This window comes from Neopelma chrysocephalum, unplaced genomic scaffold (assembly GCF_003984885.1).
Source record: "Neopelma chrysocephalum unplaced genomic scaffold, ASM398488v2 Primary Assembly neopelma1_73b, whole genome shotgun sequence".
In the NCBI taxonomy this organism is placed as follows: Eukaryota; Metazoa; Chordata; class Aves; order Passeriformes; family Pipridae; genus Neopelma; species Neopelma chrysocephalum.
In genome coordinates, this window is record NW_020897734.1 from 2,887,131 (window position 1) to 2,910,621 (window position 23,491).

The window sequence follows — 23,491 nt, forward strand, 5'->3', positions numbered from 1 at the left end:
GGCAGGTCTCAGGCTTGAGCAGGACACCACCAGTTCTGAGGCACTTTTCCATCCTTTCTGCTACATCTCGTCTGAGCCAAAGGAGAAGACACTGGAGGAGCTTGGAATAGAGAATAGTTCTTTGTTTTTTGATGCTTCTTAAAACCTTTTTTTTCTGCATGTCAAAAGACCTTAGTACAATCTTAACTGCAAATTGTAGCACAACGTAAATGACAGAGTACAGATTTGTTCAGAAGAGGTTTGTATTTTCATGCAAGTCTGTCACAAGCCTTTTAATTTTCTGCCAGTGATAAATTCTCTGCAGCCTGAGCAGCAGCAACAGCTTTGCAAAGTTTGCAGCTACTCAAGCCAGACTTTTCCCCTGAGAAGACTCACTTTCTAAATACTAAAATTTAAATACTGTTGCCAAAGCCAAGCACTGCACCTCATATTGACTCAAAAACTCAACTTCAAGAGCTCTCTCTAATGCCAAACATCACCAATGACTTGCCTACAGAAGCACCCTATTAGATTACTAATAAAATTGGTGTAATCTTCAAAATAAGATTACAACAGTAAAAAGGATGTGGCTTGAAAAATAAATCCGTGGGCTGTAGCAAGACTGGCAATTATGCAGAACCAGAGGTCAGGAACCACTTAATATCCCCCACCAATACACAATAAGAGGTTATACCACTGCAGTCACAGCCTGCTCCGACCACCAAATGGACATTTGGCCAACTGCTGGCCACTGTCCAGACCAATCTGCTGCACCCACTCCTGGCTGGTGGGAGGCTGTGGGACATTGCCACTGGGTGGCTCCTCAGTCCCACACAACCCACCTGCAGGTGACCTCCCACCACCAGAAAGGTTTCATTGCTGGTGCAGTCACTGACCAGCCTGGGCATCAGCCCACACTCCCAGTCCAGCCTGGGAGGATCTCCAAGGAGGGACTGGTATTTTGTCTGGACATCCTGCCAGAGGCACGTGGCCCTTCATGTTGTGCAAGGGGACCTACAAGTTCAGCTGTGTTGAGTTAGTCCAGAATCTCATCTCAAGGGACCTTGAAGCTTTCTCTGGTATTTAGCTCGTGCATTTGTTGGCTTCCCTCCAACTGCTCATTTTGTTTCAGAGCCCAACAGAAAATCTCCTTTAGGATGGACCTGCTGGACAGGCCAACTTCAGGGACTCTCACAACTACTGCACTCTTCAAACATGTAGAAAGGTGAGGTAGAGCCACTCACATATACACTGTAAGTTGTCACCCATAGCCTTAGGTCCCTAGAGTGCAATCTTCATCAAGCACAGCTCATTACACTGTTAATTAGTAAGCTGTCTCACATTTTCCAGACCGTAAAAAACAGCTACTAGTAGCAGACTGACTTCTATGCTGTGAGGCCAGTCTTTGCTTTGATGGAAGATTTCTTATATTCTCTAGTCTGTTGTTGCTGTTGAGTTTAATGTTTTAGGAATTAAGAAAAACCCTCATCCTAACAATTTAAAAAAGCAAACAAACAAATTTACAAATCCTACATAAAGCCAAGACTAAGCAAGGCCCTGTTATTCAACAGAAGGCATGAAGCAACTTTGTGGCTCAGGTAGGAGAGGTAAATCTGTAGCTGGGAACAATGGTACCACAAGGTACAACGTGGATTACACCTAAGAGGTCCAAATGCTGAGCAAGAATATCAGCTGTGAGAGTTACACGTGCAAGGGCAATGCACTAAAAGAAAGTGCAATGCCTTGCTATGTGCCAAGTTGATATCAACCCAATGCACAAAGCCTTAACTGCTAAAGTGAATCATTGACTGGTACTGGTTGTAAAGGCTCTTGCATAACATGGGGTTCCAAGGCCATTCATACAGGGCAGAATCTTACTCCATTTCATGGCTTCCCAAATCTTTTTTTATATAGGCCTTCAGAACACAGGGAGCAAAGGGACCAACAAAAATAACCCTATGTAATGCAGAAAAAGGGTATATACTACTTAGAGAACGGGAAGGAAGTGAGGGAGACACAAAAGTTGTTGTCATTAGTGATGGATATAACTAAAGTAGGGTGGGCACTGCCACAACCATCCATCCAGTGCAGCTTCAGAAACTTCCAGGAGCTTCTTAGCTGGGCAGAAGCAACATAAGTTTTTCAACTTTTCAACAAGAAGTCTGATTATGCTGCTTTTGCTTGAGCATTTGGTTTATATAAAAGAGTGGCAAGAGCCCAGCTGGAAATTAGATCAACGAGAACATTACAGAGGGGTGGGCAACAGAAGGGCAGGGGTATGATTGCACTGGAACCTCCCATCCATATCCCCAAGGAAAGCTTAGTCTCAACCTTGGCCAAACAGTGCAGAAAGGAACAGGCTAAAAAGTTTAGATCAGACACTAAGGCTGCTTATTCAAAATATTTTCAGTTTTCAGAAGGCCTGGTTTCCCCCTCTCTCCTAATAGAAAGGTGAATTCTACCTAAGTGAGGATTCAGAAACTTGCTCATTACTTCCAGGAGCACTGAGAAAAATGAATGCTTTTGTAAATGTATTTCCATTTGTTCTCTACTGACCTTCAGAATGTTGCTATCTCAGAAACAGTTCTTAAAAGCAGGGGTCAACCTTCTCCCTGAATGCCTGCACAATAGCAATCATAAAGGGTAACTTTATATGCACCTACAACACCCTATGTATTCCCTAAAATAAAGTTCTCACAATGCGTTCTCGGAGGCAAAACATTTTGTGCAAAATTCAGGAAGAAACAGCTTAATTGCAATATTGTTTTGGAACTCACTTCCTTTGTTTCTGTGACCAGCTGGAGACAAGCACCTTATTCTATGCTGGGTCAAGGAAATGTTTAACTACAGGATTTATAGGAGAATATATATGTGTGTATATACACCACTGCAGCACTGCAGCTGCTCGACAGTTAGAGCAGAAGGTAAACATTGTTTTAACCCAAGGAAAACAGGGATGGGCTGGAGTATCAGCCGGCTCATTAACGTCCTGCTGCACAGGCTCCAAGGCAGGAGAGCATCCAAGCCTGTCCCTGGGACAAGACTCAGCATCCTGGAATCTCAAAACCACAGCCCTGCTCCAAACCCAAACAACGCTCCACAGACCCTTCCTGGCTGATTAGCAGGAAGAAGCACAAGACTGCAATGGCAGCATAAACAAGGACCCAGAATTTATGATCTTTCAGACACCATTTAGTAAGTGACCCAGCTGAAGCACTGCCTCACAAAATATGAATGCCAATTATAGGGATTGCTAGCTTGAATTCAAGTTTCCACTTGGTTAGCGCTGTCCTGGGCACTCTGAAAACTTTGGTGCTTGCCCAGCAGTTCCTCTGCTGAGAGGGGCTGTGCTGAGCTCTGCCATGAAAACAGGGACAGAGACTGTGAAAACACATGGGACCTCATTCACCACTCCCATCCTTCCCAGCAGGGCAGAGTCAAAGGCAGCAAGTTCAGTCCTACTGTTTGTGAAAGTAGAGCAAGACACTCTTCTTCCTTGTAGCTCTGGAGAGGCAGCAGAAGAGGTAGATCAGCAATCCCCCTTCCCTGTTATTTTGAGCACAGTCCATGGAGCAGAAGTCCTGGTACATAGGCTTCTGCCACCAGGGACAGTACCACATGCACCAGCAACATCACTGAGGCAAAGACCAATAAAAACATTAAAAAACCTCAAATCTGATCAAATTTAGAAGAGACACATGCATTGCTATGAACATGGTAACCCAAAGTGCTCCAGTCTCCAGTTTCTGTTGGAAGCTAATGGGTCCACCACAGGTGGGATGCTGCCATAAAGCAAAACTACTTATCTCTCCATCTTGACACGAACTGCATCACTCACAACCACTATTTCTGGCACTGACAATGCAGAGTGTTATGTGGTACTCCCAGCGTGCAGAACAGGATCCCATCTCACTCACCCAGTCAGCTCCTGGGATGCCAAGCTGCAAAGATACTTTGAGGGAACGAGCATATAGAAAAGAAGGACTTCAGCTATAGTTTTCAGACAACACAACAGAGAGGTAAGAACATGGAAATGGCACACAGGTGACTGTGCAAACTTGTTTCAGTAACAACCCACTGCACATCACCTTCCATCCAATCCAGACAGGGTACAAGTGTCTGTTATCCAAGGTCTTCAACTTGCATTTCAAACTTCTTGTGCATTCAGCTCTGGAGAGCCCTAATCTAATCCCTAACACATTGGCAAAAAATAAGCCACATAGATATAAATTCAGTGCAGAATCACACGCACTCAATGTGCCTGTATGTCCTTCTAGTAACAAAATACTTTTCATACGTTGATCTTCAGGAAAGAAGGAAAAAAAAGCATGAGAGAACAGACGTGATTCTTCTTAAGCTTCCTTTTCCTCCACCACAAGAAACAACAATTTCATTAGCAATCCAAGGGGATGTCCCTAGAACGCTGCAATCAATTCTTTTTTTTTTCCCCCTCTAAAAAGACAGTCTCCACTTCATCTGGAACTGAGGCAGCAGAAGCAGTTCTAGCACACAGAACTCTGGCAGAAGCTGCACTAACGGGACACAGGTCAGGGGCAGGATTACCTATGGCCAGAGGTGAGACCATTCCAGCAGTCACTGACACCCCCCAAAACACACAGCATCTCCCCAAACCACAGGCCCATTCAGTGGCTGATATAGGAAACACTGATACAAGCCAGCAGTATTCCTGATTTTACTCAGCCTGTCTCATCTACCAGATCATGAGTTTTTCTCCTTTATGTTTTTTTCCCCAAGTTGATGTTTTTCATTGTCTTGACCTGACCCTGCAGTAGGCAACAGCTCAATTTGCCTTGTGTAAGTTTCTGTATTGATAACAATTTTTTCAAACATTTTTTTCAAACAAAATTCAGTTTCCTCTAGAAAAAAAAAGTCTGTAGTAAAGACATAACTGCAGGAGTCAGTTTTTGTACTTTAAGAATCTGAGATATGAACAAATAACCCCTTGACTCTCAATACAGTAAAAACATGCAACTGAGTTAGACAAAGGCTGAAAGCTCATCCCTAGGCTTCGGGAGAAATAAAATCCTTCTAGTGTCCTTCTACAGCCAGTTTCGTGACTGTTTACAAAGGTTTTATGAGACACAATATTTCACATTTTTAAGGGTTTTTTTACAGTCTATCTAGTCTAGAATAAAAGAACAAGAAACAGAACAGGCCAAGGCAGAGTCTACAAAAACTGAAAAGAAAAAGGCATTTTCTCTCATTACAGAGAGACCTTTGATCGACAAGGTCACGTAAACCAGGCCCACAGAGCACACTAGTCATAAACAGCCATGAACAGGCAATGGGCAGAGTCTCCCTGCCCTCCTCCCATCACACTCCCCATCTCATTTACTCCCACCCCTGCCCTAAACAACCATAAAGGCTTATGGTTAAGCTGGAGGAATTGCCAGGCAGCACCTCCTGCTTCCACATCCCAGATCAGCCGCATCCTGCCTTCCCCCACGGAGCGGGCAGGAGCCTGCAAGAGGCTGGCATTTGCTACCACCCTGTAAAACGACTCACTGCCTCACCAAGCGTGGCCAAAGACAGTGGAAAACAAATTAAACCACACAAGAAGTCAACAGTTGAGGTTCATGAGGTAGAGAACAGATGCCCAGGGCAAGGAGACACTCGGATCTTCCCTCTGCTATCCCACGGCCAACCACTCAGACTTGCCTGAGAAGCTTGGGTTTGAGGCTTAGCTTTTCCCATAGGCAGTGGGGGAATGAGATCACCATACCAGATACCAGCCAACCCCTTGCCCTTGATGGTATTTTCTGTTTTATAAGAGGAGGAAGGAGTGTGCAGCTCAGGTCTGAACAGACAGGACTGAGCTAGAGGCTGTGGGGCAGGAGCAGTCTCCTGGCCACTGGACTTCCCCCCAGTACTTGAGACATTCTTAAAGTGGCAGCCTAATGTACAGGCTGTGGTCTACGGTTTTCAACTCTTTCAGGTCCTTCAAAAAGCATGGCTAAAACTTTACTCAACATCTACAATAACAATGTGGCTGGCAGTCAGACACCTGGCTCTACACCTTCCCAACACCAGTCACCTTTGCACTTTTGGAACAATTAGCAGCAAACAGATTTTCCGAGGTATTTTATAGCTGAAGGGCTTCCATGGCTGCCAATACCCCAGAAACCAAGACATAGATGTGTTATGCAGAGTTTTCAGCTTGATGAAAAGGAAGACTATTTTTAATCCAAGCCTACGTAGGGTGGGGCTCAGTCTCCAACCAGGCCAAAAAGCCACTATAATCCACAAGACCAATGCCTGGCAATCTTTGCTTGCAGGCTGATGTCTGTTCTATTTTGGGGATGGGAGGAATTTAGAATAAGAAGATATATAAATTAAAAACAAAGGAGGCTATGAAAAGTGAATAGAGGGAAGGGCCAGACTTATCCTGTGTATTTTGGTCGAAAGAACAGGGCTCTAAAAGAACACAAATCAGATTTACTTTCTTTTCCATTTCCTACAGTAGATTATAAAGTATAATTTACAACATAGGCTGAGGAGAGTACAGTCTCAGTATATTTTGTGCAGAAGGAAAAGCCAATCCATGGCTCCTTGCACAACAATGAGAGCCTTGGGAGGATGAGGCAGGAAAATGGTCACCAGCCACGGACATACCACAGGGATCCTATACCAGGTTTCCTATCTCCAGTACCAATAAAACAACTGTTGGGACACCTTGTTGTTTTGTACAGCTGGGACTGCAAAAAAGTCAAATCAGAGGATTGGAAAAATAAGAGAAGTTTTGTTTATTTAGGTTTATGGCCAGCAGGAAACCAACCCATTAAAAGCAGAGATTTTTTGTACTCTCAGCACCTAAACGAACCCAAGATCACACAGACTTCAGACATAAACACACAACTAGGTTTCATTTGTTACAGGCACTGTCCTGACTTGGCATTCAAGCCAAGTCAACACAGCCATTTACTTTGCCACATTAACCCCACCATCCTTGCAGTACACAGGTCATTTGTCTAAAAGTGAGTACAGAGAGCTTCTCTCACTGTCTTCAGATGGCCCTTTCCCATCCATCCATAAACTGTGAAACACTTGCATAGGCATCAGCATCTACAGAGCTCCTTCTTCACCTGACCAGGGCTGGATCATTAACCCAACTACAGAGGTCTGCAATTACTTCTCTTGGCAGAATGCAAAAAGAGCAGAACACAAGAGATGGTACATAACTGGAGGACCAGCAATGATGAACCTCAAGCACTGCTATCATTTCAGCCACAGACTTCTTCAGAGAAAAAGCCAACATCTAAGCAACACCGAAGTTTAACCCAGGTTTTAGATGCATAGCAGCAAGACTGACTATTGAACACCTCAACACACACAATCACTGCCAATATCACTTCATCCTTCCTTGTTCTACCTATAAGTGACCTCATCAACTCCCTGTTCTCTCACTTCCATCACTAAGGGCAGTGTGTCATGAGGAAACAGTGAATGAGACAGTAAAATCTATTTTCAGCTCTAAAAAGAAAAAACAAAAAAGCTTACTTCAAAGCAGCAGTAATTGGGCCTCCTGCAGAGACACTACACTTTATCTTCCCTTGAAGATCACAGTAATAGTCTCTCTTCCCAGCTATGCAGTGGGGACTTCCAGCAGCATCTGTGAGCCGTCACTCTTTTTACAGGAACAAAAAACCTACTGAAGAGGCAGGAAAAACAGCTGTAAGCATTTCAGAGAAGGAAATGAGACAAGGAGACTGGTTAGAAGCATATGGCCCATATGGATTGACATGAGCAATCGGCAGCAGTCCTAACCAGAGCTTCCCATTTCAGACAGTTGTCCAGCTCCCCACATCCTCAGATGCATGTCAAATCAATAATTATTTTATTTCTTCCATACTGACTCCCAAATGTTAGTAGTACACAGGCCACCAGAGCCCTTGGGGCTGTGTTGTCTGGATGTTGCAGGAAGAGCCAATTCACCCCCAGGAATGTGCACATTGTCCCACAACACAGGGTGTCAGTATGGACCAGCCAGCACAGGGGGACACAAGGAAGGGGACCTAAGGCAAGCCCACCTGCCAAGGATGCTCCATTTCCATGGGCAGTGGTCAGCCTCATGGCTCACAGATGCTGAAAGGTGGAGATAAACTTAGAGGAATCAACCAGCAAAACAAACAAAAGGGAAAGAATAACTGTTGATAGCTGCATCTCTGCTGATAGCAACTCTCCTTCAGACTGGGAAGCTGCCTCTTCATCATCATGCCATTCACAACCCAGTGACAAAACAAGCTTTGAATAGCCCAGGTGTTAACCCACAAAACCCAGATGTGAAACCCTAGCTGTTAGAGGAGCACACGTGATATAATTCCTCCAAGCAGGCCAGACAGGACTTGCTTATCATTCTTGGCATTTTTAATCTATTACCAAAAAAAGCCAACAGATTATAGATTCCCAAGAGACCAGCAGATGCCACAGTGACTGAGTGGTCTGGCCTTGCTGGCCACCACAGCTAAGCACCCTGTCCAGGGAGGTCCTGATGGGAACAGAGCTGCTGGGAGAGGGTGGACAGGGCAAGTAGGCAGTCCTGCTGTCAGGGCAGCTGTTGGTCAGCAGCACTGACATCACACATGCCCACCACAGGGAAGAGCTCTATTACCTCCAGTGGCACCACCTCCAGATCAAACAGTGTGGTACTGGCAGAGTGCAGATGGGCATGTCCTCTCTTCCCACCCCTATTAGGTGGAGACTTCTGTCTTCCAGTTCCATTGATTCACCCCATTTTCTTGCTCAGTTTGTACAAGGAGACCTGTTGCTCTTTATATGGCTGGCAAATCACACAGGGACCAAATATCCAAAATCTCAAACACAGCACCTGCTGCCCATGTTGGGATCTTCAGCCACCAACACACAAGTCCCATTTTTCGGCTGTAGTCAAATCATCTCCTTGCTCATCAGTGAAAAGGGTGGGCCTCCATCACCCTCCCCATGCAGCACACCCACCCCAGGTGTACTGGTGCCATGTGCCAAAGGAGATGGGGTGGGCCTGGGGACTGCAGAACACAAAAAGACAAGGCAGGAGGATTTCTGACAGCTGGAATTCCCTTTATCCATGCTGATGGCACGGAGTGGGCAAAACCACCCAGGTAAAACTGAGGAAATCTACATCTAACCCATCCCTTCACTTGAGAAACATCTGCACAAACCAGGAGACTTCTCACAGACTGTGCTGCAGTGCTCCAATTGAATCTCACAGCATGTGACAGAGAGATGTTACCCAAGTCTCCGCTTCAGAGAAACCTGACTTAGAGGCAGGAAGAACATCCAGGGCAGGCGACACTAGCAAGGGTGGACAGGCAAGACCAACCCAGCACCTACAACTTCAGCACTGAAGAGCACAAAGTAGGCAGCTGCTAAGACTGAAGCTGTACTGAATGCTGCTGTGTCTAAGCACCACTCACTCCATACCCATTCCCAGCACAGACCACGTTGGAGATACCTATTTTTAGTTCCATGCCATTCAGTAAATCCAAGAGAGACAGTACACCCAAACCCCTGTGTATGGAGCAGGGGACACAACAGTAGTTCATTCATGACCAGCAGTCACATGGCTGAAAGTGATCACAGCTGCCCGGTCACTGTCAGCTGCTGCAGCTCACAGGACCTCCAGGATGGACAGTTAGCATCGTTTCTCCCAGCCACAGCACCCAGAGCCCAGGTGTTGGACCACCACCCAATGGCCTTCACCTCTCACACTTCCCACCTACTTATCTACCAGCAAAAAGAGCAGCAGGTACCTCCAAGCTGGAAAGGGCTTTAATGGTGCAAGCAGGAATAGATGATTCTGCATTAGAGCCTGAGCAACTCCCTGGGACGATCAGAGGGGAAACGGTCCTTTTTATGCCCTCCCCTACCAGCAGTGCTCCCGGCAGAGCTCTGCCACAAACACAACCACTGCTGCTTGTGCAATAAACCAATTCCCAAAATGCCAACAGGAATGTACATGCAAAGATGTCAACAGATGCCTATCAAGGGGTCTGGGGACCAGGGATAGGTGATGTTGTGACATTCATTGCAGTAACCCAACAAATACTGATTTAATTCAACCTTGCGTCACCCTCATTAAAAGAGTTGGTCTCAGTTTTGCAAGGTGCTTGAAAAGAAAAAGATATTCAGAAATGTTATGCTCTGCATATTCATTAAGGTTGTTTGGTAAACATTTTAATTCAGTATTTAATTCTACTTTTCACACATCTGGTGGTAGGAGTTTCTGGATTCATGTTTGACTTTTTTGATGTAATTAGCAACTTTAATTACTCCGTGAGCTCAATGTCCAAAAAGATACACAGATTAATTAATGCACACTAGTACTTACTTCAGAAAGTACTGAATATGCAAAGGTCAGCAATTAGTTAATACATATTAACACATCATATTGTGGCTATTCCCAAGGAACTTCACAGTAGTAACTAATAAGTTAAAAATTAATATCTGTTATTGCACCATGCAGCTCGATAGCTTGTCAGTCATGTTTAAACAGCTGGCCTCAAGAGACGAGAATTTGCTTTTTTATGCTGAATTACTGCTTTAATATACAAGGAGCAAAGGTAATACAGTCAAAGCCTGAACAAACCCACACGTTATACCATGTTTCTTTTGCTGCACATTGCTACTACGTGGCACAGATAAAAACCAAGTTGTAGCCGCACAAAATTTCACCTGTCCAGCCCTCAGCAAACTGCAAAGCAACACTGTAGCAGTGGCATCTCCCTCCTTCCATCCTCACATTCGCTTTCCACTCTCTTCCCAGTCAGAAGCATCCCGACGTCCCTGCACAGGGTTAACCTGCCTCCCAGCGTGGCAGGTCAAGAGCTGCCCTTGTGAACACCATTAGAGAGCTGGGACTGTGTTTTGTAGGGCACCGATGGATCTGTACAAAACCTGTGCTGGAGTAATGCAAGCAGGGTTGATGCTGCTTTTCCATCATCTCCTCTGCCACAGGCGGTTCATGGGCAAGAAAAATGAAGCTAACAGGCCTGTATCTAAAGAGGGACAAGCGTCCCCAGAGAATTCTGATCCACACCTCTCAGCACTTAATGACATGAAAAGATGCAAAACATTGTAACTTAAAAACAAACAAACAAAATTTTTATATAAAGCAGAACTTACTTGGCCTTTGGCTCTGCTGAAAACACGGCCCCTTTGTGTTTCGCCACCTATTATTTAATACTATGTAAAATAGATTACAAGGAACATTATCTGTGTGTTGGGACACGTCACCAAACAAATTAACACCACCTTAAATATCACCACCAAGACAACCTCAGGTGCTAAATGAGCCGCTGATCACACCACCTACTTGGATAAGGAAATCGATTACAATATCTGTGGTGGGCACACCCTCCCTAAACTCACTGCCAATCACTTAAAAGAAAAGCATTTCTCGGCTCCTGATGCATTACACTATAGACATTGTCAAAAATGCAACTCCTGTACTGATGCTCCAAGTGGAGCCTTTGCAGTTTTACTGCACAAAAGGCATGCAGTTTACCTATAAAGCTATTCACAAGGCACATAGATCACTTAAATCACCAGCAGCTGCTTAAGCACAACTGCTGAATTAGGGCACCTAACATCTTTTCTGATCAATCACTGAGCAGCATTTTCCTTTGCTTCCTTCAAGTCAAAACCGTTGTCTTTCCGCTTCTCCGAAGCCAGTTAAGTTGCTGCTCTAGAAAGCCAAGTCAACACAGGAAAGAGTTACTAGAAGATCCCGCATGAGTGGATTCAGCAGCAAACCCATTTAACAAGGCTGCAACTCCTTCACTCACCACCTTAATCTCACAACAATTGAAACCCGGAACAGAGAAGTCAGTAAGGGAGCCCCAGGGGAAGGGGTTCCTCTGCATTTATCGCAATTCCAAGCATCCATCAGCCAAATACCTAATGAAGTCATCAGTCCCCAGAGCCCCATCCACTGTGAAGCTAATCTAGCAAAAACTAGTAAATAGGTTTCTGGAGTTTTCGGCATTCTTTAATCTGGGGAGATGTTTGCCTATTTTATAGGAGGGGAAACTTAATCAGATTAGCTTTGATAAGCGAACAAAGACCCCAGTTGAACATAATTCTTTATATCTAGTACTGAATAACTGAGTTTAATAATCACATTACAATCTCTTAACTCAGACAAAGAATGAGTAATTCATCTTTCACAAGCAGAAAATTCCTTCAAAGGAGCTTGGTTACAACCAAGCTACATCCTCAAATTGTTAAACCTTTGGCAAGATTAACAGGCTGTGATAACAGTAGTGTTTCGAAAACATTTCTCTTAACAAATTATTTTATAACTTTTTTTTTAAGTTATTCAGATGCAAAACAGCAGATTTGGAATTTAAAATCTCTACGTGCACACACCCGCACATAAGGCCATCAAACACCCCCAGGGCAAAAATCAGCTGCAGAATATTGCACTCAGGGGACTTGCCCTGTGTCCACTAATCCCCCGAATCACTGTTCTCCACTTACAAACTACCAGCAGCTCCTCTTTGCACAAGACTTCTTTTCAAAACAGATTGAATTTCTATACATCATTATGCACAGCACTAACACATGTTGATCTTCCTAACTATTCCCTCTTTATATCCAGGTTCCAGCTGTTGTCTTTAAAGTCACTCTGAGCAAGTCTCCCAGCATTAAGGAGTTTCTCAGGTTACCAGGCTCACTGGAGAAGTCACAAGTGTTACTGGTGGAACAATGGCTCCAAGTTTTCATGTAAAAGCAATTTATCTGAGATATCTATTATCTTTTATAGTCTCTACTACAGATTGACCAAAAACAGGAAGCCCAGCTCTCACATTCCACTGGAATTGTGTAACAGCAATAACAACCTCAGAGGCTGATTTGATGGCATTTGCTCGGAGCTATACTAGCAGCTCTCCTGAAATCTATGAGTACAAGGGATGCCCTGCTTGAAGGTACAGATGCTCTTACAGAGCAGACACATGCAGGCTGTCCCAAGGAAGTCGGTTCCCACGCACATGTCTCAGACCTACTTAGATAAAAACTTAAAACTGTAGCATAGTCATAACTGCAGAGTTTGTTACCTCTGTGAGCACTGGGATTTGATACTATCCATCAGAATACTTACAGCCAGCGTCAGGGTGCCCCAGCTTTTCCTAAGAAAACGAAAGTCTGAAGCTTTACCTCCAGAAAAATTCCCTGCTCTTCCCTTTCCCTCCTCAGGATCCCAACAAGAAGCCATTGTTAGGGGGAGCAGGGTGACACTTCCTCTCCCAGTCCAAATTAGAGATGCATAAAAATAAACTCATACAGCTGTCCCATGAGGTCAGTTTATTTCACCCCGCTTCTATTAGACGAGAAGTCGCCCCCATTTCCTCACTTTTTCTGCTTTGGGAATACTACTCTGAACAAAAGATAAAAGTTAAGCGCAAACCGAACCTCTTTTCAGTGCAGCCCTGCGGGAACTCGCAGCGGGAAGCGGCACCTCCCCGCCCCTCGGCCGGGCTCTGCTTTCCCCAACTCGCACAAAGCCCCCAGTTTGCAGGAGCCAGGGCTCTATCCCAGCGCGGAGCCACGGCCCGGCCGCGGGCAGCGCATCCCCCGCGCTGGGCCCGCCCCGGCTCAGCCCCGGGGTGAACTTTTCCAGGGGGATGAATCAGACAAGTGCCTTTTCATCGCCGCGGGGAGGCTGGAAGCGGTGGCAGGAGCGCGCCCAGCGGACACGTCCTCCGCGTCCCGGCGGGCACCGACACTCCCGGGCTCCGCGCCCGCCCCGCCGTCCCGGGACCCCGCCGGGGACACGGCTGGTCGGGAGCGGGGCCGGGCGGCAGCGAGGGCCGGGCCGGGCCCCGCGGAGCCCCCGAGCCGGTCGGCGCCTCCTCCGCTCCAGCCGCAGCCGGGATGCTCCGCGCGGGCGGGCGGCACGTCCGGGCGGCGGGGAGAGCGCCGGCAAACTTTCCCCAAGTTGTGGCCGCGCTGGAAGAGCCCCGGGAGCACTCACCGCTCGCTCCGTGCCGTTCCGAGCCGTCCCGCCGTGCCAGTCCAGCCCTGCTGCCCGCGCTCGGCGCGCCCCAGCCCCGCCGCCCCGGCCGGATTGGGCCGCCCGCCTGCACATCACGTTGTCCCCGCGCTGCGAGTGGGCGAGCGCGGAGTCACTCAGGGCGAGGGAGGAGCTGCGGACCCAGCCAGGGCGTGCCCCCGTCCCCGCCGCCGCCGGGCTGCTCTGCCCTGCCTTCCCCTGCCTGCCTCTGCCTGCATCCCTCGTGTCCTGCGTGCATCCCTCCTCCTGCCCTGCGTGCATCCCACCTCCCGTGCACGCGTCCCTCCTGCCCCGCAACCATGCCTTATTCTTCCCTTGTGTACAACTCTCCTTCCAAGCAAGCATCCCTTCTCCCTACAGGCATCCCTTCCTCCTCCTGTGCTTGCATCCCTCCTCCTGCGCAAGACTGTCCTGTCTCCCATGTACAGGCAGCTCTGGCTCCCGCAGCCCCGCCACATAGACAGAAGAGCTCCGGGCTCCCCTTGCAAACTGCCCTGGTCTCCCCACGGGGTGGGGTTGAGGATGCCCAGGAGAAGCTGATGCTGGTGGGCACCGGGCAAGGAGCTCCTCACACAGCAGAGACAGGGGCTGGCTCGGGGCCTGGCTCCCACAAGGAGCATGTGGGGTGTGGGTGCCTGGCCCTTGCACCCTGTACTCTGTGCTCCTGGGCAGGGAGCGTTGCAGTGGCCTTTCCCCATCCAGCCTCTAGCTGTCCGATTCGGGATATGTGGCCTCATAACTGCCCTAATTTCTACATTTGCCACACAGACATTCACTCTGAAAATCGCTAGAAGGGTTCAGAAAATCAAGGGCCTTAGGGACACTTTTGCGTAAAAGCGGTGGAGAACAGGAGTTAATTCAAAAGGGGCCTCGAACTGAGAAAGGCAAAGCAAACACCTGCTGTGGGAAGAAGGAGGTGAACGAGGAGAAGGAGAGAGGGACCAGAGCTGGACTGCAGAGCTGGGCCAGAAAAGGGGGAAGCCGTTTCCCCAAATGAGAAACCTCACACTCTTGGCCCAACACTAGCACTTCCACCAGGACCAGGTATTAATATCTTCTGGTTTTAGGAGAAAAGCAAATATACATTCAAGCACGCAGGACCCTTTTCAGGTCAGAAAGATGAGACATTCCCATGCCTGGAGGTGAGAACACCACAAAGTAATACATTCAGAGAAAAAAAAAGGAACACTAATGGAAGGTGCTAGCTCTTGTATAACATAATAGCACATGTCCCATTTTTTGATGTTTAACTATTTTTCACCACTGTCAGAAAAACTAAACTTGCCAAAAGGCAATAGACTGTTACCTCACAGACTATTAATAGATAAGATCCACACCAACATTAGATCATTCTTCCTCTTTTTTAAAAATTAATTAAATATAGGGCATATTTAACTAGAACTGCCCAGTGAAGTCCATTGCAATGAGTACTTAGTTCTCTATCTTGCCACTGTTACAGGTGCACATTTCTGGACCTGAATTGCATGGTCATACGTTATGAGTTTTTGTATGAATTATTTACAGAAAGACTGTCAGACCGATCACTATAACATAAAGTAAAACATATTTTGTTGTCAAAACTGCCAGGAAAATTCATTTTTCAGTTATTTTCCAAAGCTACAAAATGACAAGGTCTCACAGAGTGGTCCCACATGATGGAAGTGACACAGTTCACAGCGGGAGTTTCCTCATCACATTAGCAGGAGCAGCTTCCTGAGAAGAATTAGACTCTCTTCCCTTGATCCTTTCATTCTTTTTATACTGTTGGATTTCTCATTGGGTGTCAGAAACTCTTACATATTCATCAGTTTATTAGACTAGCTCTCAGAGATAGGAGTTGTAATTTTAAACTTATTTAAAAGATTAGTTCAATTTTACACTCTAGGGTGGTAGTCCTACCACCCTAGGGTGCTTCACATTGCATTACAAACACAACAGAACTATAAATATTTCTGATTCTGATTCTGGATTTTAGCAAAAAAACCCCAAAACTTTAGATTACTTTTGTCCCATTTTACTAAGATGCCAGCATAAAAGAGTTAGAGAGATGAAATCATCTTTGTGCATCTTGACTATTCAGAAAATGCAGATTACACGTTTCCATGCCCTGCCTTTGTCCAAACCAGTAGTATGAAACAGGCAACTCTTTGTTCTCCAAATGAGGCAGCAAAGTATTAAACATATTGAACATTTACCAGTTGCCTCTTTATTAGGATTTCCCCATGTCTTCATGCACAAAGAAAGTTGAGCTATAGTAGACACATTCTTTTATAGAACTACAATCACCACTTAGCACTCTGATACAATCATCAAGCTCAGTTTGAGATTTTTATTATGTACTCAATGTAATTACTGTATTCTGAGTGAGATGTCAAAATGTGGAAATCTATTTACATGTAAGTAGCAAATACCTTATTTGAAAAAACACACAACTGCATGTTCTTAGGTGATTATTTATGGTTAAAAACACTCTAACACAGATATTAGTTTCCCTTTTTCAGTAGTAATAAACACAAAGCTCAGCAATTACTGCTTTGGGAAGGAGCAGACAGACTCTTTCAGGACAGGAGGCACTTGGATTCTTATTTCACTGCATCCACAGGTGATATAATGGAAAAGAAAAGGCGAAATTTTGGCAAAGGTTGCAGGGGAAGACCAGTGCCTTTATAAAAAGTCCCATGGAGATTTTAAACAGAGACTGAAGCACAGGGTGGATCTGGAATATCAGTATTGGCCAATGCCTGAAATTATGTTTGGGAAATTTTTAAAGCCCTTTCAAAAAGAGTGCTATTTAGAAAATGACAAAGAGCACTGTTTGCACAGAGGGACTTTCCACACAGTGCCATGCTTGAACAGAGAGGTTAGTGTCAGAAAGGCAACAGGTGTTTCCAACCTGACTTATGACATGACTAGTTTAATTTAATATAACTTTTAAATGAAGTTATAGTGAAACATTATTATAGAAAATATGCAAATAGAAGATGCTGACTTCACAAACTACTAGCACATAGGAATTTAGGAGGAAGGTAATAGGCCATACTTTTTGAAGATTAGTTTAAACAGTGCTTCATTAAGTCTCTTCCTCAGCAGAATATGGTGAATTTAGCAGGTGTTAGAAAATGCCCTGGCTATAGATCCACAATGGAAGGACTGCCTGCTGGATTTTGGTGTTGACTATTTTTAACTGTAAGGAAATGGATTCCCATAAATGCAGTTTATTACAATAGACATCACCAGGCAGAGGAAGAGCTGGCCCTGCATCCAGTATGACTTTGCCACTGACTCCAGTGGAAGCTGGACAGGCCCTTAACAGACTTTGCCACTGCCAGGTTAATGTTAGTGTGACTCCGTGCCTAGAGAAGTAAAATGAAATTTTATTGTCTGTTTAAATATAAGCTTCTTATCTGGCAGCTCAGCGATACATCTGTACTGATTTTCCATGTTCCACGTTCCATAATTGCTCTTGGCTGAGTTATTGAACAATATATGCTGATATCCTGTGGGTAAGATAGCTGCTCTAAGATCAAGATCATCACAGACTGTAAGTAAAGGGGTGGTGACAATCAGGAAGAAGGAGAGAAAGCCTGACAGGGCAATTAAAAATTTGTGTCTCTGATGCACAGTATGCCAAGGAGACAGAGAAACTGCAAAACATACTGGAAGAGTTCATATGGGTTCAGAAGAGGGCTTTAAGGAGTTAGTGTGAAATTCTTCCATTAGAATTAGGGCATCTGTTCTCAACTAAACTTTTGTTTTGTTTTCTGCAAATACTTACCCACAACATTAACAGAATCTAAGAACCAGGATATTAATGTCAAAAACACTTGTCATCAATCAAAAAGAACAACTGAGTGGCACTGTGAATAGATTAATAATTTGAAACTATTTTTTTCCATTGCACGAAAGCAGATGGGAATCTGCATAATATTTTGACCTACAGCAAATTGAATTTACCTCCTGCTAGAAACGTTTACTCAAATAATTCTGGGCACATTACTTAAAAACAACTTCTGGGAAAGAAATATCAGTAAATTTATCCATCAATTTTGTCCAGTGCAAGCAATCTGTATTCAAAGTCTGAGAGGTCTGTGAGACTCCCCACGTGAATGCAGATTACCCACCAGAGCTATCAGCCTGCCAGGCTCTGGGCAGGTCGCCTGCCAGCTGCCTTCCCTCTCACTGCCCTGGCTGCCAGCTCACCTTGTGGGGCTCTGGACTGTGTTGTGAAACCACCAGTGCCTCCAGTTTAATCTCCTCATGCTTTGTTGAAGGGGTTGTCCAGGGTTTCATGCTGTCTCTATCCTGCAGTATACATTTTATTTTAAAATTGTGTTCTTTCCTGCCAAGGGGAGGTTTTCAGGGATCACCCATGCAGCATAAGGAGAGCTCTTCAGTTCCAACACAGGAGTGGTAAGTCAGAGTTACTCATGTAATGTCTTTGTACAACCCTTAACTACAGGGGTTTTTATGGGTCAAGCTTACAGAGGATTCATTGACCTTTCAAGCACAAAAGACAGTGTGTGACTTTATTTGCAGTTCACATCAACAGGGTGAACTTCCCTCCTTCATCACTGTGGACCAAAGGAAAAAAAAAAGCTGCAATGGGAAGGTGTTTTTGTGCCTTCTCCTAATTTATCAACCCATCAAGACCAGGCCCTGAGAAGCTACTGAATCCACATTTCCTCTCTCCTAGATAAGGTAGAAACAACTGTTTACAAAGAAAATAATATTTCCAGAGAGCAGGAAGTCAGACATCGGTAGTTTGGGGCAGAAAAACCAAGCAGAGTTAGCTGCAAACTGTGGAAAATACAGTCACTGCCATGCAGCTGAGAGTGGGTCATTCTGGTCATCATTTATCTGGGCTGACACTTGGGTGTGCAGTAACCTGCTTATTGCCACAGCTTGACGTTCTGCATGCAGCTTCTTATTATTAAATCCTGGCAATCTGCTCAGAGCTGGACAACGTTACCCTGGAAGGGTTTCAGGAGGGAAAAGCCTGGTGGTTTGGCAAGATAGGACTTGGTCAATACTTTATGCAGTTGGTTCGTCATTGGGAAAAGACTGGAGGCAGGAAGCAGAATAGCTGCTGGCACAGGCAAATCTGCATGGTATAGAAGGCTTGGCATGGGATAAACTGGGAAGTGTACAGGGCCTCCAAGGAGGAGTCTTGTGTGCACAGTGCTGACCTTCATGCCAGTCAGGATCACCAGCGATGGCCTTGCTTTCATTTTCCTTTCCCCTCTGCCTTCCTTTGGCTCAACTCAAGTTAAAGTGAGGTACACAGAGACTGCATGGCAGCTGATGAGTTACATTCATCTGCTACGGGCTGAGAGCCAGAGGCTGTGCTTGATAGCTGAGGAAGTGTTCTTACTGCTCAAGGACACTGTTTCTAATGTTCCTAATATTTCCCCATTTGCTGGTATCTTCACCAAAAGGGTTGTCAAGCATTGGAACAGGCTGCCCAGGGAAGTGCTTAAGTCACCATCGCTGAAGAGATTTAAAAGACTTGTAGATGTGACACTGAGGGACAGGGTTTAGTGGTGAGGTTGGAAGTGCTGGGTTAAAGGTTGGACTTGATGATCTTAAAGGTCTTTTCCAACCTAAATTATTCTATGATTCTAACTAATTTGAAATTTTTAGTCCTTCTAGTCTGTAATATATTTGTGAGTATTTTGTTCTCATTTTCTCTGAACTTTCTCCTTGTTTTTGTTATTTTTTTGCCCCTCTACCTTTTAACTCCTCCTCTCTTTTACTCATGCTGGCACAAATTTCCTCCAGTTCCTACAAAACCCCGTCATCCCAGAGCCTCCAAAATCCATGGTGAGTGGAAGCCAAGCAGGGCTGTCTACATTCCTGCAAGCCCAGGGCTTGGGAGATGACGTGGATGTGTGGAGTGCTAATAAATAGGGAACTATTAGTGACTGTGTAAAGCAGGAAAATTGCAGAACAAGATAAGACTCACAGAATTCCCTTAAACTGATTTTGGATAAGGATATTTACCAAGAGGGAAATAAAAGTGATCCTTAGAAGCAGTGTTCTCTGTCCAGCCCTGTGTGTGTTTGCACGGGTGCTGCACGGTGTGTAAAAGGCAGCAGGACCATATGTGGAGTTGTAGCTGTGACACACATTTGCTCCCTTGCACCCTGCCTGGTACAGAAGCTGCTTTTCAGTCTCACAGCCCAGGCTGTGGCTGCAGGTGGCTGCTCCCAGCTCTGAGGCCAATCTGCACCACGCCTGCCAAACCAAACACCCCGTGTAGCTCCAGGAGATGTGAAACCCGGTGCAGTGGCTGGGACAAACTCAGTGGAGCAGTTTCTCTAACAGGTCTAGCAACTGCAGGGCTTTATTGCCTCCTCCTGTGCTCTGCAGAGCAGAGATCAGGCCAGGTGCCTTGATCTTAGCAGATTCAAGGGAGCTGCTTTGCCCTGAATTGCATGTCCAGGTAGCTGAGCACTGCTGGGGCAGGGCTGATCCTGCTGATCAAAACCAGGAGACTCTGGTGTGTGCCAGCCTCCCCAGCACGTGAGTGCATCAGCCCACATTTACCTATCAGTGCTTTGCATTCCCTAAACTTTATTGCTACAGACACAGCAGGAAAGATAGAACTGCCTGAAAACAATGTGGCTTTTGTGGTAATTGTGTGTGGGACAGGGCAGAGAGCAGAGGAACTCCTTGTGATAGACAAGAACATGAGGAACTGCAGAGACAGGGCAAACAGAAATCAGTCTAGGGTGGTTCAGGTTCCTGTCATCCTGCTGTGGGACATGAGACAAACTAGTAATTCTCTCCAAGGCGCTTTCAGCCTTATCTGCTACTATTGCTGTTCCTGTTTGTTGCAGGAAAGCACCTCTTGGTGCTGGTCATGCTGGGATTTCTCTTCTTTCCCATTTGTGCAAAAGCCCAAGCAGCATGCAGGGTGCAGCTGCAGTGCAGGGAGCAGCTGCAGGATGTGGGTACAATGAGGTTAACCTCATTTCCAGCCCCATAAGTGGTGCTTAGCTCCATCCCCCTGGCACAGGAGCATGGATTAGTCCTCCAGGCAGCAGCATGCGGAGTGTTGGATCCAGCTGGCAGAAATGTTTTCTCCTTCCTGACCCCACTACTGTACTCCCCGTGTTTAGCTCTTGCTGTTCTAGTTTTTGCTGATCTAGACACGTTAAAATTAATTTTTCTCTTGGTGCCTGACTCTAGGCAAGGTTATTAGGTAGCTGGGTCGCTGCAGTATGTGGCTGTCAGCTGCTGAAATCATTTGCATTGGGCTGCGGGTTGGTAACTCACTGAATACCCAGTAGTATTTTGATGAGTAATCAGCACCAAAAGTCCTGCAAGCTTCATTTTAAAAACAAGGAATATTTTATTCAAAGAGAACAAGAAAATGGATTTCCATGTTGTAAAATGATTGGCTGTCATGTGGCAAGAGCTCAGCTCATTCTCCCTCTGGTCTGCATTCTGGAATCATCACCACACTTTTTTCCAGTAGTGCAAAAAGTTTTTTCCATATGCCTTCTCTTCAGCCAGTAGTCTCTAGCTCATGTTTAATGTCTCCTAGGCAGGAGGAGAAGAGGACAAACCAACAGCTCTACTATGATGACAAGGACTGTAGAAAATGTAAAACCTTTCTCTAGAAGCAGTCACCAGCTCTGAAAGCAAGCCCAGTCCTGCAGACAGTGCTTCAACACCTCCAAGGAGTGTTCAGCCTTGGGACAGTCTGTGAAAGGAATTCACAGAAAGCTTCTGTGTCCCAAAAAAACCTTTTTGGCTGGAGCAGGATTGCATCTCATCCTGGCTGAGGGAAGAGAGCTCAGTAATGAAGAAGCTGCATGATGTTAAAAGTTCATTTGGATAGATAATTCTTTCTGAATTCATAACAATACGTGTTTTGCATGGATATTCACCTTCATGGCATTGAAGAGCATTTGTGCCAATGGAGATGGGTGAGCAGAATCCTCATCTCCTGCACTTACGTAACTCCATCACAGGACTTTTGGCTGGATGCTGTCCTGGCATTTCACATTCCAGCCTCACAACAGTCCGCAGGTTTTGACCAACATTCTCTATAAAAAAAGTCATTTACTGGAAAAGGACAGTAAACCCCTCATAAAATGTTTCTCAGCATCAGCTGCAGACAGAAATTCCTCCCAGAAGCCCATCTCGCTCTCTTTTTTAGAGCTGATAGGGATGTGCGAGAGAGAAGGGAATTCATAGCTGCAACGTGGCTTAAATACAGAAGAAAATAATACTCTTGTGGGGAAAAAAAAAGATTCTCTAGTGGGCTGGGCACAGGCAGAATTAGAAAACAGGCTGTGTTGTCCTCCATCAAGGGCACTCCACATCCTCCTGCTTCTGCAGCAGGCACTGAAGGTCTTTTAAGGGTGGCAGATGAAAGCAGTGAGAGACCCTCAACTCCCATGTGTGGAGAATACCTGAGATAACCAGGCCTCGGCCACACTGATCTGTACAGAAAGGGCAAACTGGTTCTCAGAAGAGTGCTGTGGGCCCCTGCTCTCAGCCATGCTAAGCCAAGGACATTCTCCAGACCGTCTGCCCCAGGCATTTTATCAGGAGAGATTAAAGGACTGGGTCTCTGCACCTCTTTTGGGTCCCTGCCCCAGCAGCCACTCCAGCAGAAGAGCCCAAATCTGCATTTCTTTAGAGACCCAGCTTTTTGACAAGAGGTGGATGGTCCAAGACATTTCCAAGGGCCCCACTTGCAGGAGAGATGGCCATGTGGCACCGGAGCTGCCTGGCAGGGCAGTGTCTGTGGTTCCAGTTCTGCCAACCTCAACATCGCCTGTGCTCCAGATGGAGGCAAAAGAGTGTTAAGAGCTACCAGCACCAAGTGCCCCAGATGGACTAGGGAGCTCCTCTGGTGGACAAAGTAACACATGGAGATCTCATCTCCTTTTAAACTTGGCAGTGTGAAGAGTTTTGATCTCTTCCTACTTCTTTTTGCTGTTGTTTTAGCATTATCTGTACTCACTTTTCCCATTTTTTATATTCCATCCAGACCAACTTCTACTGCTGTGACAGCCATGAATAAAAGGCACTTCTTCTAGAAGTAGGACAAGCAACATTTGGTTTTAGTTTTGATTTTGCCCCAAATATTTTTACAATTGACTTAGTTTTTGTGTTCACACATGTATCTCATAAGAAATCTGAGAATGAAGTACTGCCAAAGGCATTAACACATAAAAACATTTTTCAGCCACTAAATATTCCCTCCTGATCTGTGAAAAGAGGGTTTTTTCTAATCATCATATGCTTATGGTCCATCATATTGGTACTGGAAGAAAATCTGAGGTAGCTTTCTCTGTCACATAGCTGCTAATAAACTTGCTTTATCTTTTGAAAAACACTGTTTGTGGTGGTGATGACTTCAATACTATCTGACAGATTTCAGGCCAGCTAGCCATGAAGGCAGCTTGGAAAACCTGACCTTATTTACAGATGACTGTAATGCAATTATTTAAAAGATTTAATTGA

At 45.5% G+C, this 23,491-nt stretch overlaps 1 protein-coding gene across 3 annotated transcripts in view; it reads right to left on the reverse strand.

The window, feature by feature from the left end:
• Positions 1–14,066, reverse strand: part of PLS3 (plastin 3) — a 51,103-nt gene extending 37,037 nt beyond the window's left edge. The window contains exons 1-2 of one of the 3 annotated variants that reach the window (XM_027687198.1): positions 13,970–14,047; positions 7,498–7,648 (exon numbers count right to left, since the gene is read on the reverse strand). The gene's annotated coding sequence lies outside the window, so the exon portion shown is untranslated. Of the gene's footprint in view, positions 1–7,497; positions 7,649–13,969 lie in introns of all 3 variants that reach the window. The other 2 variants (XM_027687199.1, XM_027687200.1) reach the window with 2 other exon arrangements.
• Between the last annotated feature and the right edge of the window lie 9,425 nt (positions 14,067–23,491).